Source organism: Eumetopias jubatus, unplaced genomic scaffold (assembly GCF_037043125.1).
Source record: "Eumetopias jubatus isolate StellerSeaLion01/CBP00866 unplaced genomic scaffold, mEumJub1_p1.0 scaffold_3, whole genome shotgun sequence".
NCBI lineage: Eukaryota > Metazoa > Chordata > Mammalia > Carnivora > Otariidae > Eumetopias > Eumetopias jubatus.
The window spans coordinates 164,369,735-164,384,623 of NW_028274809.1; the positions used below are offsets into that span (position 1 = coordinate 164,369,735).

Here is a 14,889-nt window from a genome sequence, read left to right on the forward strand (position 1 = left end):
CTTAGAAAATGACAGAGAATAACATGCTTATCAAATCCATAGATGCTGCTAATTTAAATGAAACATATAAGTATCCCAATGTGTTGAAGTGAAATGCTGAAATAAAACTATTTTAACAGGGATGAAGGCAAAATGTCAAATTTAGGTTAAAAAATTTACTATAGAATCATAGCTCAGCAGTATTTCATGAGTAAAAAGGCCTGGGGATTTTAACTGTAGACTGCAGGGTGGCTAAAATAGTTAACCTGAACTAATAAAAGCACAATAGCCAGAAAACAGTGCCCTAGATTCTGCTGGGTTAAACCCACAGCTGGAGCAATGTGCTTGTTTAGGTTATTTGATTGTCTGAACATTTTTTTTACACTTACTTTTAAGTCATTATTTTTCAATGAACAGTATAAGTTGTTGTGTTAACTGGCCAGCAACTTCTGTTCTTGCAGGCAACATGAATGGAAAAATGAACTTGTAATCAGCTAGCTGATTATCGAACGAAAGTAATAGTTATCTTTGATGACATCAGACTCTTGAGTTACCTCCACACAAGGTGTGTCTGTAGAGGGTATGATCCTCTCCCAAGGCTCCGCCTCTCACTGGGCTCAGGTCTAGGGGTATAATGGCTCTCTTCCATTGCCAGTTCTTGGGGAATCAAAATGCCTTGTTGGGTCCCCTAGTCCTGCTCTTATCCCTGTTAGGGTCCGTCCATTCAATTCTACTCAACATCTCAATTTCCTTTAGGATACTGATTGATAGCATAGCTTTTGGGATTTCTCAGGCTGTAACATTTTAGAAGGGGCAAATTTTGTATTCCTTAATCATTATACACATAACCTCAGTTGAAGTATTTGTAATTATAACTTTTTGATTACTTGCGTGTGCCTGATATCTTATATGCCTTATTCCTAAGTCTTAAAGTTATAGAACAAGGTAGGCATTATTATTTGCATTTTACAGATGAGGAATTTGAAGCTCAGAGAAGTTAGGTAATTTGGCCAAGGTGATTGTTTATAAATGACAGAGACTTAATTTTGAGTTTGACTCCAAGGCTCACATTGCTATTTCCATTATACCTAGGACCTCTCTTATCTCCACCATGCACATTGGATTCTCTTTTGTTAGTCTGACTACTTAGCTGGAATCTCTTAAGTTTTTCAGAAGTAGATACTATATTGTATTCTTTTATCTCCACTGCCTAGCATAGTGTCAGGCACATGGGAGACATGCAAGATATTTTTTGAATGAGTGGATAGAGGAGAAATGTCACTTACCTGTTAACCTGTATTTCTATTCTTTGGGAATACACATCAGGTTTTTGATGTCATATTTACTTCCCCATTAAAGTCCTTCATGCTCCCTTTCCCTTTTTATCACTGGCCCTCACTTTCATGTACTTGATTTTCTTCTATATTCATTCCTTGCTGAACATTTGGACGTATCACATATCAGAGACAAACATGTGTCTGGCAACTTGGAAATGGTGAGAAAATAAAAATGCAAATAATGATCGTATCTATTTGGTGGGTCTGGGGTTGAGTAGCGGGAAGACATTGTTAAAAGCCACTTAAATCTTCCCATACTTTCTCTTAACATCTATTGTTTTATTTGGATACACTACGGGTGGTGTTGATTCTGTCCCTGCCAATCGTAAAATGAGGAGGTTCCACTTTGTGTATTTTAGCATGTATACAGTAGATACATTGAGTTAGTTGTTTGTCATAGGTTATTGTACACATTGAAGCATATATACTTGCTTTAGAGAATGGCTTGAGAAATACTAAGTGAAGGATGGCTAATAACACACCTGGACATTGTAATTCTCCTCATCTCCTTAGATATGGATCAGGTACGCTGATCTATTTTATAAAATGTTTAACAAAAATGCTGGCCAAACTTAAAAGCCACAGTGTTCACTTGCAGCAGGATGTTCTATGGTAGGGAAAATGCAATCCAAGTCTTTGTTTTTATTCATGTAGTAATGCTTTGGCTTCTGCCTTTGGGCCTCTAATAGGGAAGTAATCAACTCAGAAGTCCCAGAACACTGAAATGTTACAACTAAACAAGAAAGTATTAGATTAGAGAAGAAATCTGACTCCAATTTTTTTTTAATTTTCTGACTAGTTTATTCTTATTAAACTTTCCTTCAACGTCTTATTTTGAAAAATGTCAACTCAACAAAAAGATCAGAAGAGTAGTAAAATGAGTATCCATATACCCTCCTCCCAGATTAACTAATTGTTCACATTGTGCCACATATGTTTTATCCCCTTTTATAACTAATGATAATTACTTTTTTTAAGCATTTAGTGGAGATAACTAATAAAAATTTCACACTCATTTTATTGCCTTTAGTAGCAACTAGATTTATAAACTCTATGAGGGTAGGAACCAGGCCTGTCTTGCACATTGCTGCATCCCTGGCACCTAACATAATGTTTGGCATGTAGTAGGAGCTCAATAAATATTCATTGACTGATGGGCTGAGTTGTTCTTTATACATTTGGCCCTGACTAGCTGCACAAATCAATTGAAGTTTGAAAGAAATTAAGTCAATCTGATCTTAAAGCAAAATATCCAAAAGTGTACTCAAGTTTTAAGGGAAATGTGTCTAAATCCTCTTATTTCTCTGGGCACTTATTACAAAGCCTTTCATCACATAGGTACTTATTAAGTATTCCCTGAAGAAAACTTGGTTACAGTATTCACAATAGTCCTGACTATGATCAAACTTTGGAAAATAAGCCTCAATGATAAAAACTTAGAGAGTGAGTTTATTCAGCCTGGGACAATTCATGAATGGATCTGGTGTCTTAGCTGGTCCCTGTTGCAAGATTGAGTCCTAGAGCTGGAATTCAGGGGAGAGGAAGAACAATGAACACAGAACAGGAAAAAACAGCAAAATTAATTAAAACTACTATACAGGAATTCTTAGACATAAAGAATACCTTCTTAAGAGTGAAGGCTGTTAAGTTTTGAAATTGGAGGATTTATAGAGGTAATTCTCTTCTGTAGATCTTCTCTTCTGTGGAGGAATCCACTACAAAGTAGAGTTTCTAGTCTTTTACATGTTTCTTACTAAAATGACCACATCTAAACATACCAAATAGATAAAAAGAATGTCAACAGAATATTTCCTCTTTGCCTACTTAATAAAGTTCAAATATCTTAGCATATAATTCAAGATCCTCTGCAAAAATAACTCCCAACTATCTTAATACTTTCACTTTTCCTGTTTCATGCCTAGCTTGGGTTGGTCCAAGAGTGGTGGTCCAGAGTTTTCCTAACCATGTTCCATGAAACTCTAGTACCCCTAATAGAAAGCATCTAGCATCTCTAATAAGAACAACTGGTGTTAAAAATTTTGCATGATGAAAAAGTTTGGGAAATGTTTCATATTAGATCCCTGACCCACCTACTGTAGGTTCAATGATAAATGGACCTTATTAGCCCAATCAGAACTACATTAGCCCAATTAGAAGATCTGAAAAATTCTACAGTGAGAAACCAGTTTAATGTATAGTTTACAAAATGTACTTGACCAAGGAATTTTTTTTTTTTTTTGGATAGCAGGATACTTATTAATGTCATGAAAGATACTTGTGTTCTCCAGAATAGTTTGCAGAATGCTGCTTAACCATACTTGGAATTCCTTGAATGTTGCTCATGCCATCTGACTGGAATAACTTAGTTTATTTAGAAAAAGCCCCCATCCTTAAAAAGATATTCCAAGGGACTTACAAGAAGGAAGCCACAAAAGATAGGGAGTACTTGTGGAACTAATTCTGATTTAGATCCATGTCTAAATGCTCTCCAAGGTCTGTAATCAACTGTCTATTATAAAGTTGGAAGCACAGTCTTTAAGTACAGTTCTTCAGCATTCTCTCCTTATTTTGACTAATTTCAACCTCAGAAGTTGGTGTCATTTACATTTTAGTCTTTGGGATAAAGATTTTTAGAATCAAGGAATTTGTATAATAATCCTATGTGTGGAGTGGTGGAATGATATTTGAAGCAAATTGTTTCCATGAAGTTAATAGCATTTGGTAAGTTCTAAAGTGTCACCTGTTAAGTTTTGCAGGATTTATTGAAATGAGTGTCAATTATTGAAAGAATGACATACATCTTTGGGCATGAATCATGAAGGTTTGCAGCCAGCCCCAAAGGGTTTGTATATGAGGCAGAGTGCTATAAATACGTGCCTCACCATGCTTACCATCCAGCATTGCCTGGAGCAGCGAATGGTCAATTGGTGCCACTAACTGAGACCTCCTGGGATTCCATGATTGCAGAGGGAGGCCTGATGAAGTCTCCTGCTGCTGGTGGGGCTGCTGCTGACCTGGAAGAATGGATGGGTTCTGGGAGACAAGGCGGTCTACAAACACAGAGCTCCAGGAAATGTCTACCCAGGGGAGTAAGTACATTAATAAGGAAATTAAAAATGCTCTCAAGGGGGTAAAACAGATAAGCTCTAATAGAACAAATAAATGAAGAAGTGCAAATCACTACTCAGCAACTCAGAAGAAGCCAAGAAGAAGAAAGAGGATGTCCTAAATGATACCAAGGATTCTGAAATGAAGCTGCAGGCATCCCAGGGGGTGTGCAATGATACCATGGTAGCCCTCTGGGAGGAGTGTAAGCCCTGCTTGAAACAGACGTTTATGAAGTTCTGTACACATGTCTGTGTGTACACAGCAGTTCCCACCTGGCTGGCTGTCAGCTTAAGTTGTCCCTGAACCAGTTCTCCCATCTACTTCTGGGTTAATGGCAACCACATGGACTCCCTGCTGGAGAAGACCAGCAGCAGACCCATGCTCTGGACTCATGCAGGACAGCTTCTACTGGACATCCAGCATCATGGACAAGATTTTCCAGGACAGACTCTTCACCCGTGAGCTGCAGGATACTTCCACTACTCACCCTTCCGCTCATTCCAGGAGAGGCCTGTCTTCTTCAATCCCAAGTCCTGCATCACCCAGAACAGAATCTATTTCCCTGTATATTAACCCTTGAACTTCCACGACATGTTTCAGCCCTTCTTTGACATGACTCACCAGGCTCAAAAGGCCATGGATGTCAACCTTCATAGAATTCCCTACCACTTTCCAGTGGAATTCACAGAAGACAACCAAGACCATACTGTGTGCAAGGAGATCCGTCTCAACTCCACAGGGTGCCTGAGGATGAAGGACCAGTGTGACATGCCAGGAGATCTTGTCAGTGGACTGTTTGGCTGACAACCCCTCTCAGGTCCAGCTGTGACAGGAGCTTGACAGTTCCCTCCAGCTTGCTAAGAAGTTCACCAAGCTGTACCCTGAGCTGCTGCAGTCCTCCTAGGAGAAGATGTTCAACACATCCTCTCTGCTGAAGCAGCTGAATGAGCAATTTATCTAGGTGTCCCATCTGGCTAATCTCAATCAAAGTGAAGACCCATTCTATCTCCAGGTCACTATGATGAGTTCCCAGACTTCTGACTCCAATGTTCCCCCTGGCTTCACTCACTAAGGTGGTTGCAAAACTCTTTGATTCTGACTTCATCACTGTTATGGTCCCAAAGGTCTCCAGGTATAATCGTAAGTTTATGGAGACTGTGGCAGAGAAAGCTCTTCAGGAATACCACAAAAGGAACTGGGAGAATGAGATGTGAACATTACCTCTCCAAATATAGGGTCTGAATTCAGTTGCCCCCAAGATGAGCCATAGGCCCTTAGAGATTTCTGCATGTCACCAAGTGACCAGGCCTTGCCTTGAGGCCCTCCTGTCCCCTCACCCTGCCTTTCCTCCCTCTGGACACTTCACTGTAATGCCGGTGTTAATGAATCATGGGAAGAAATCCCACTAACTCAATAAAACTGCCAGTAATCTGAAAAAAAAAAAGAAGAATGACATACATTTAAATAAAATAAAATGAGAATCTTTCTTGGTGAACAGAAATGACCTTTATTGAGGTCATTATATGCTTGTGTGCTTATTTAGAGAAATAGAGAATGGATGAACTATTTGTTTTTTTTTTAAAGATTTTATTTTTTATTTATTTGACAGAGACACAGTGAGAGAGGTACACAAGTGGGGGGAGGTGGGAGAGGGAGAAGCAAGCTTCCTGCCAAGTGGGGAGCCCAATGTGGGGCTAGATAACAGGACCCTGGGATCATGACCCGAGCTGAAGGCAGACATCTAATGACTGAGCCACCCAGGCGCCCCGTGGATGAACTATTTGTATTGTATACTCATTACTTTGTGGGTTTCTCTTTTTCATGTTTCTGCACATCTTGTGAGCAGAAGTAGTGATAGCCCTTTGTTCTGGATGATCTTTTTTTAAAAATTTTTTATTGTTATGTTAATCACCATACATTACATCATTAGTTTTTCATGTAGTGTTCCATGATTCATTGTTTGTGCATAACACCCAGTGCTCCACGCAGAATGTGCCCTCTTTAATACCCATCACCAGGCTAACCCATCCCACCACCCTCTCCCCTCTAGAACCCTCAGTTTGTTTTTCAGAGTCCATCGTCTCTCATGGTTTGTCTCCCCCTCCGACTTACTCCCCTTCATTCTTCCCCTCCTGCTATCTTCTTTTTTCTTTTTCTTTTTAACATATGTTGCATTATTTGTTTCACAAGTACAGATCTGTGATTCAACAGTCTTGCACAATTCACAGCGCTCACCATAGCACATACCCTACCCTGGATGATCTTTGCAAAGATGTCTGAGAGTGAACAGAAGATAGAGATAATATCTCTCTCCGGAGCAGAGGGCCAATCTGTTTGCTGTCCAGTGATTATTTTCATTATTGTCCTCTTGAGCAGCTTTGGACAGGTTTTCTTGTAGCCCAATCTCTTGTAAGAAAAAGTTGGGATTTCTCAAGCTCAGGGTATCTCAGCTGTGATGCAAACCCATTGGGTAAGCAGCATTTGCCTAGGCTGCTCAGTGTAACCTATGGAACTTGAGGGATAAGAGGAACCAACACAAACATGAAGTTCAAGATGTTGACTGTGCCATGAATAACACAATCTTTTGTCTCCAGCCCAAAAGTCATGTGTCTTCTGCCACTATCCAGAAAACTATGGCAGACTAACTTGTCAGTTTGCAGAGCTTGGTAAAATCTCAGAGCTGTAACAATGTTGTTGTAGTAACAATTTTTTGACACTTGTAGGAAGCATCCTCTTCAGGGATATATGGGTTTGGAAGGTTTTTTTCCTGGATGTCATCAAGGCTTGACCTGAATCAGGATCCTGGTATGGATCATTACTAGATGATCAGGGTGGGGCAGAGTTCAATTTGGAGGGAAAAGCATTGCTGGCCTGAGGCAAATATCAAGTGAACTGGGTTATCTGTCTTATCCAAGAAAAGCCATCTAAGCTGGGTTTGAAGTAGACCTGAATGAGTGAACAGACTAGGAAGTGGGCAGCCCTCAAGAGTTAGGGATGGCTCACGTAAGCACATATCCCAGACAAAAGTGGTCAGAAGCATGATGGCAAAAAGTAACCACTTGTGATTCCTTTCTATTCCAGAGCATGACTTTTCGTACAGAATGGGCTCTTTTCCCTCCTCCAAAAGTGACCTTTAGGTAAGAGTTCAAGTTCTTAAATTGCTAAGTCCTTGGGTTGTTCTAACCCCAGATCTGGCAGGCCCTAGTCATTGTCATTATTAGTGTTTAAAACAAAATGATGTTCTTTCCCTGATCGAGAACATTGGCTGAGCCCTGAAAAGGATATTTTCCTTTTTAGGGTGTGTGGGTTCCTGGTGTCCTATTGTCCAGGCTTTTCTCCAGGATAGGCTTCTGCTCCTGGGACAAAGTAACCCTTCACTGTTGGGGTGAAAGTATGACAATTTGAGCCTTAAGAGATCACTCTGGACAAATAAAAACAAACAAACAACCAAACAAACAAAAAAGTTAATAGTGGCTTCAATAGTAACAAATTTCCAAACAATATGTCATTCATTGTGCTCTTTCTAAAGGGGAATGTGGTTAAAATAACAGCCGTCAGGGGTGCCTGGATGGCTCAGATGGTTAAGCATCTGCCTTTGGCTCAGGTCATGATCCCAGAGTCCTGGGATCAAGCCCCGCATCGGGCTCCCTGCTCAGTGGGGAGCCTGCCTCTCCCTCTCCCTCTGCCTCTCTCCCTGTTCATGCCTTCTCTCTATATCTCTGTGTCTCAAACAAATAAATAAAATCTTTAAAAAAAAAAAAATAACAGCTGTCAGTCCAAGCGGCAGACCAAAGCAGTGGTGGCTAAGCCTCTTTGTACTCATAAATAGACTTATAAAAATGGATATGCCATGAAATGCAATGGCCACGGCGTGATCATGTGAAAGTGTGTGGAGAAATTTCCCAAGTTATTTCAGATGCTTAATTTTGGCCCTAATTATTGTGACCCTCTGAATAGCTTATCAGTTATTCTACCAATGTTATTGGTAGGATCAACAAAAATACAAATTTTTATTACTTTTTTTTTGAGAGAGAGAATGGGAGAGAGAGTGGGGAGGGACAGAGGGAGAGAATCTTAAGCAGGCTCCATGCTGAGCGCAGAGCCTGATGTGGAGCTCCATCTCGAGACCCTGAGATCATGACCTGAGCCAAAATCAGGAGTCAGACACTTAGCTGACTGAGTCACCCAGCACCCCACAAATTTTCATTACTTTAAGGAGAACATTTAGGAGCAGTTTATCTTAGAAATGTATAGTCATATGTCGCCTTTCAGTTTGATTATTCTTATATAATACACTTATATAATCTTATATATAGGCAGTGGGGGACATGCTTCTGGAAGTTGAATTTGGAATAAAAAAGGCAACATGAGTGAAAAAAAAAACCCAAAATATAGGCCTTGGTCTCAAAGCTGGCCGTCATAAACCAAGTTCAAAAGCAACCCAAGAGAAGCAGGTAGAATGAGGTGACATTAGGAATTCTAGGCCACATTAGTTCTTAGGACAGCTAGTTAAGATGAAAGACCACCTGATTAGAAGCACAGGAAAGCAAAAGAAATGTTTAGCTTGGTGGCAGAGAATGGGAAAAGCAAATACAGGTAGGACTACTCAGGCTTATCTGTGGCTCAGGGTAAGTAGGACAACTATAAGCAAAACAAAGCACCAGACGAGTGCCTGACCAGACTGCTTTAACAGAACAAACTAGGTGGACAGGGAGCTATAAAGAACCTGCAAACTATAACCCAGTCTGTTCTGTGCCTGGTGATAGCAGTGTTGTTAGGAGCACCTGGAGCAAGACTGGCACCGTCTGTGTCTCCCTCCTTTGGCTAGAGAACAAAATTTCTCTAACAGGGAGGGTTCCCACCGGGCTGGGTTGGTTAAGAGCCTCTTAGCCAAGTCTGGGATGAGTATAAGCAAGAGTAGAGCTAAAGCTAAATGCAGTAATTCAGAGAGGAGATTTATATACACTATCAAACTGAGGGACTGGAAGGTATCAGAAGTTCTGGGAAGGAGTTGGGGTAAGCATTCCTTTTCATTCGGTGTATATTGTATGCCAGGCTCTATGCTAGGTTTTGGGAATACAAAGATAAGACAACACCTCTGATAATTTAGAATACCATAGCTGAACTAGACAAAGTGATTGCAATCAAGAGTGGTAAGAACTGTGGTATAAAGATTACTATATAGGACTCTCCAGGAGTACACAAGGTGGTAGTGAGGGGCACAGAATGTAAAAGATGGCTTCCTGGAGGAGGTGATCATCAAGTTGTGTCAAAAAAGATGAGTAGAGGGGAGGCAAATAAAGATGAAGATTTTCTAAATTGAGGTTTGTGCAAAGCCTGTGAATTGAGAGAAAGCATGATGCATCTGGAACCTTCAAGGTTTCAGGGTAAATGAGGCTGGAGAGCCATAGGAGCATCACATATTCTCAAGTGGTAGAGAAACTCAACCACTCAGTTTTAGGTTTCTCAGACCAGCTCCAATCATGGACAATAGTGGCTATCTTGATTATCTTTGTACCCTTCTCTAGACAAGCTGATCTTGTGAGGATTTCCTCATCATGGAACTAAGTCCAAACTCTGTCTTCAAGGGCTAGAGGGTGTAGAGGGAGTAGAAGTGGCCTCTTTATTTCATATATACCCACATTTTGAGATGTTAGCACTTTTCCCCTTTGACTTTAGAATGAGGCTACAAACCAGCATACCCAGGTAAACCCATGGTGACTTTTTTCCGTGAGTTCTCCCCTTAGCGGAGGGATATGAACCCATACATGTCAATAAATAGCAGACTCTGGGGCATGCGCTAATGACAATTTTTGGACATTTTCCCCTGAGGAGGACAGGTCTATTATATCTTTTAGGTCTTACAGTCTTTGGACTGAATTTATATTTACCGTCTTCCTTTCTGGTTTAAAGATGTTACAGAAAATGAAAATGTCATGTTTGTTTAGTACTGCTTAGATATTATCTAGGGTGATGGATTGTTGCTATGAATATTTGAGTTGCTATGAATGCTCAAAAAGGCAGAGTGTGCGTTAAAGTGAAAGTACAAGAACAATGTATTGACCACAAGATTCTGATGGTTCTGGTGCTAAAGACAAATTATAAAGCTTGCATTGCCTACCTTATGTGGCTATTTGTAAGATTAAATCACCAAATGTATATGAAAAGGAGGTGTCCCTAGGATACTGTATAAACATAAGATGTTATCATTTGACTTGCTCCCTGTCTAGCTTTCAAAAAAAAAAGAGCATTTTTTCTTTTGAAATATATCTTTTAGCTAAGAATGAGTTACCATGGTATTAGAGCTACTTTAATGAAACATTAACAAATAAATAAATAAATGATAAAACATTGTTGTTTATGAGTTTTTTAAAAAATTCCAATAAAGTTAACTTACAGTGTAAATGAGTTTCAGGTGTACAATATAGTGATTCAACACTTCCATACAATACTCAGTGCTCATCACAGCAAGTGCACTCCTTAATCCCCATCACCTATTTCACCCATCCACCCACACATCTCCCATCTGGTAACCATTCATTTGTTTTCTATGGTTAAGAGTCTGTTTGTTGGTTTTTCTCTCTCTCTCTCTCTCTTTTCCTTTGCTTGTTTGTTTTGTTTCTTAAATTCCACATATGAGTGAAATCATATGGCCTTTGTCTTTCTCTGACTTATTTTGCTAAACACAATACTCTCTAGCTCCATCCACATCATTGCAAATGGCAGGATTTCATTCTTTTTATGGCTGAGTAGTATTCCATTGTGTGTATGTGTATACCACATCTTCTTTATCCATTCATCAGTTGATGTATACTGGAGCTTTTTCCATAATTTGGCTATCACTGATAATGCTGCTATAAACATCATGGTACATGTGCCCCTTTGAATCAGCATTTTTGTATACTTTGGGTAAATACCTAGTACTGCAATTGCTGGGTCATAGGGTAGTTCTATTTTTAACTCTTTGAGACATCTCCATACCATTTCCACAGTGGCTGCACCCATTTTTGTTCCCACCAGTGGTGCAGGTGGGTTCCTTTCTCCACATCCTTGCCAATATCTGTTGTTTCCTGTGTTATTAATTTTAGTTGTTCTGACAGGTATGAGGTGATAGCTCATTGTAGTTTTGATTTGCATTTCCCTGATGATGAGTGATGTTGAGCATCTTTTCTTGTGTTTCTTGGCCATCTGTATGTCTTTGGAGAAATGTCTGCTCATGTATTCTGTCCATTTTTGAATTGGATTGTTCTTTTGGGTGTTGAGTTATATCAGTTCTTTTTATATTTTGGATATTAACCCTTTATTTGATATGTCATTTGCAAGTATCTTCTCCCATGCTGTAGGTTGCATTTTAGTTTTGTTGATTGTTTCCTTACCTATGCAGAAGTTTTTACTCTGATGTAGTCCCGATAGTTTAGTTTTGCTTTTATTTCCTTTAGCTCAGGAGACATATCTAGAAAAATGCTACTATGACCGATGTCAGAGAAATTACAGCTTGTGCTTGTCTTCAAGGATTTTTATGTTTCATGTCTCACATTTAGGTCTTTAATCCATTTTGAATTTATTTTTGTGTATGGTATAAGAAAGTGGTGCAGGGGCACCTGGGTGGCTCAGTCATTAAGCGTCTGCCTTCGGCTCAGGTCATGATGCCAGGGTCCTGGGATCGAGCCCCGCATCAGGTTCCCTGCTTGGCAGGAAGCCTGCTTCTCCCTCTCCTGCTCCCCCTGCTTGTGTTCCCTCTCTCACTGTGTCTCTCTCTGTCAAATAAATAAATAAAATCTTTTAAAAAAAAGTGGTACAGTTTTATTCTTTTGCATGTGGCTGTCCAGTTTTCCCAACACCATTTGTTGAAAGACTTTTTCCCATTGCATATTCTTGCTTCTTTTGTTGAAGATTAATTGACCATATAATTGTGGGTTTATTTCTGGGTTTTCTATTCTGTTTTATTGATCTTTCATTGATTTGTCTACTTTTTTGCCAGTACTATACTGTTTTGATTACTACAGCTTTGTGGTATAACTTGATGTCTGGGATTGTGATACTTCCAACTTTGCTTTTCTTTTTCAAAATTGCTTTGGTTATTATTTGGTTATTCTTTGTTGTTCCATATAAATTTTAGAATTGTTTATTTTAGTTCTGTGGAAAATGCTTTTGGTATTTTGATAAGGATTGCATTAAATCTACAGATTGCTTTGAGTAGTATAGGCATTTTAACAATATTTGTTGTTCCAATCCATGAGCATAGGAGGTCTTTTCATTTCTTTGTATCATCTTTAATTTCTTTCATCAGTGTTTTATAATTTTCAGGGTACAGGTCTTTCACCTCTTTCATTAGCTTTATTCCTACGTATTTGATTATTTTTGGTGCAATTATAAATGGGATTTTTTTTTAAATTTGTCTTTCTGCTGCTTTTTTATTAAGGTATAAAAATGCAACAGATTTCTGCACATTGATTTTGTATACTGTGACAAAATTTGTATCCTGCATTCATTTATCAGTTCTAGTAGTTTTTTGGTGGAGTCTTTAGGGTTTTCTATATATAGTATCATGTCATCTGCAGATAGTGAGAGTTTTACTTCTTCCTTACTAATTTGGATGCCTTTTATTTCCTTTGTTGTCTGATTGCTGTAGCTAGGACTTCCAGTGCTATGTTGAATAAAAGTAGTGAGACCGGACATCCTTGTCTAGTTCCTGACCTTAGGGGAAAAGCTCTGTTTTTCATCATTGAGTATGATGTTCACTATGATATTCACATATATGTGAAATATATTCACATATATTTCATATATGACCTTTATTATGTGGAGGTATGTTCCCTCTAAACCCATTTTGTTGAGGGTTTTCTTTTTTTTTTATCATGAATGAATGTTGTACTTCATCAAATGCTTTTTCTGCCTCTGTTGAAATGATCATATGGTTTTTATCCACTCTTGATGTGATGTATCTTGTTGATTGATTTACGAATATTGAACCACACTTGCTTCACAGGAATAAATCCCACTTGATCGTGGTGAATGATATTTTTAATGTACTGTTGGATTTAGTTTGCTGATATTTTGATGAGGATTTTTGCATCTATGTTCATCGGAGATAAGGGCCTGTAATTCTCTTTTTTTGTGGTGTCTTTATCTGGTTTTGGTATTAGGGTGATATTGGCCTCATAGAATGAATTTGGAAGTTTCCTGTTTTCTTCTATTTTTTTGGAATAGTTTGAGAAAAATAGTTATTAACTCTTCTTTAAATGTTTGGTAGAATTTGCCCATGAAACCGTTTGGTTCTGAACTTTTCCTTGTTGGGAGGTTTTTGATTACTGATTCAATTTCATTGCTGGCAATCAGTCTGTCCTAATTTTCTATTTCTTTCTGCTTCAGTTTTGGTAGATTATACATTTCTAGGAATTTATCCTTTTCTTCTAGCTCGTCTAATTTGTTGGCATGTATTTCATAATATTCTCTCACAATTGTTTGTATTTCTGTGGTGTTGGCTCTTATTTCTCCTCTTTCATTTCTGATTTTGTTTTTTGAATCATCTCTTGTTTTTGATGAGTCTGGCTAAAGGCTTATCAATTTTGTTGATCTTTCAAAGAACCAGCTTTGGGTTTCATTGATCTGTTATATTGTTTTCTTAGTTTCTGTATCATTTACTTCTGCTCTAATCTTTATTATTTCCTTTCCTCAGCTGGTTTTAGGTTTGGTTTGTTGTTATTTTTCTATGTCCTTTCGGTGTAATGTTACATTGTTTATTTGAGATTTTTCTTGCTTCTTGGGGTAGGCCTGTATTTATTATAAATTTCTCTCCTAGAACAGCTTTTGCTGCTTCCCAAAGGTTTTGGACCATTGTATTCTAATTTTCATTCATCTTCATGTACTTTTTGATTTTTTTTCTTTCATTTCTTGGTTGAGCCAGTCATCGTTTAGTAGCATGTTATTTAACACTTCATGTATTTGTGGTCTTTCCTGATTTTTTCTTGTGGTTGATTTCTAGTTTCATAGCAATATGGTCAGAAAATATTCATGGTATGACTGCAATCTTTTTGAATTTGTTGAAGCTTGTTTTGTGGCCTAATATGTGATCTATTGTAGAGAATGTTACATGTGCACTTGAAAAGAATGTGTATTCTGCTGTTTTAGGATGGAATGTTCTGATGAATATATCTGTTAGATCCATCTAGCCCAGTGTGTCCTTCAAAGGCACTGTTTCCTTGTTGGTTTTCTGTTTGGATGATCTGTTCAAAGATCTAAGTGGAGTGTTAAAGTCCCCTACTATTATTGTATTACTATCAATTAGTTGCTTTATGTTTGTCATTAACTATTTTATATGTTTGGGTGCTCCCATGTTAGATGCATAAATATTTACAATTGTTTTTATCTTCTTGTTGGATTATCCCTTGTATTATTATATAGTGTCTGTCTCTTTTTCCAGTCTTTGTTTTAAAGTCTATTTTATCCAATATAAGTATTGCTA

At 38.4% G+C, this 14,889-nt stretch overlaps 1 protein-coding gene and 1 pseudogene across 2 annotated transcripts in view; both read left to right on the forward strand.

The window, feature by feature from the left end:
• The window catches only part of LOC114211528 (clusterin pseudogene), a 56,038-nt pseudogene extending 50,387 nt beyond the window's left edge, over positions 1–5,651 (forward strand).
• The window catches only part of SCEL (sciellin), a 301,851-nt gene that overhangs the window by 52,910 nt on the left and 234,052 nt on the right, over positions 1–14,889 (forward strand). The gene's annotated exons all lie outside the window — the stretch shown is intronic.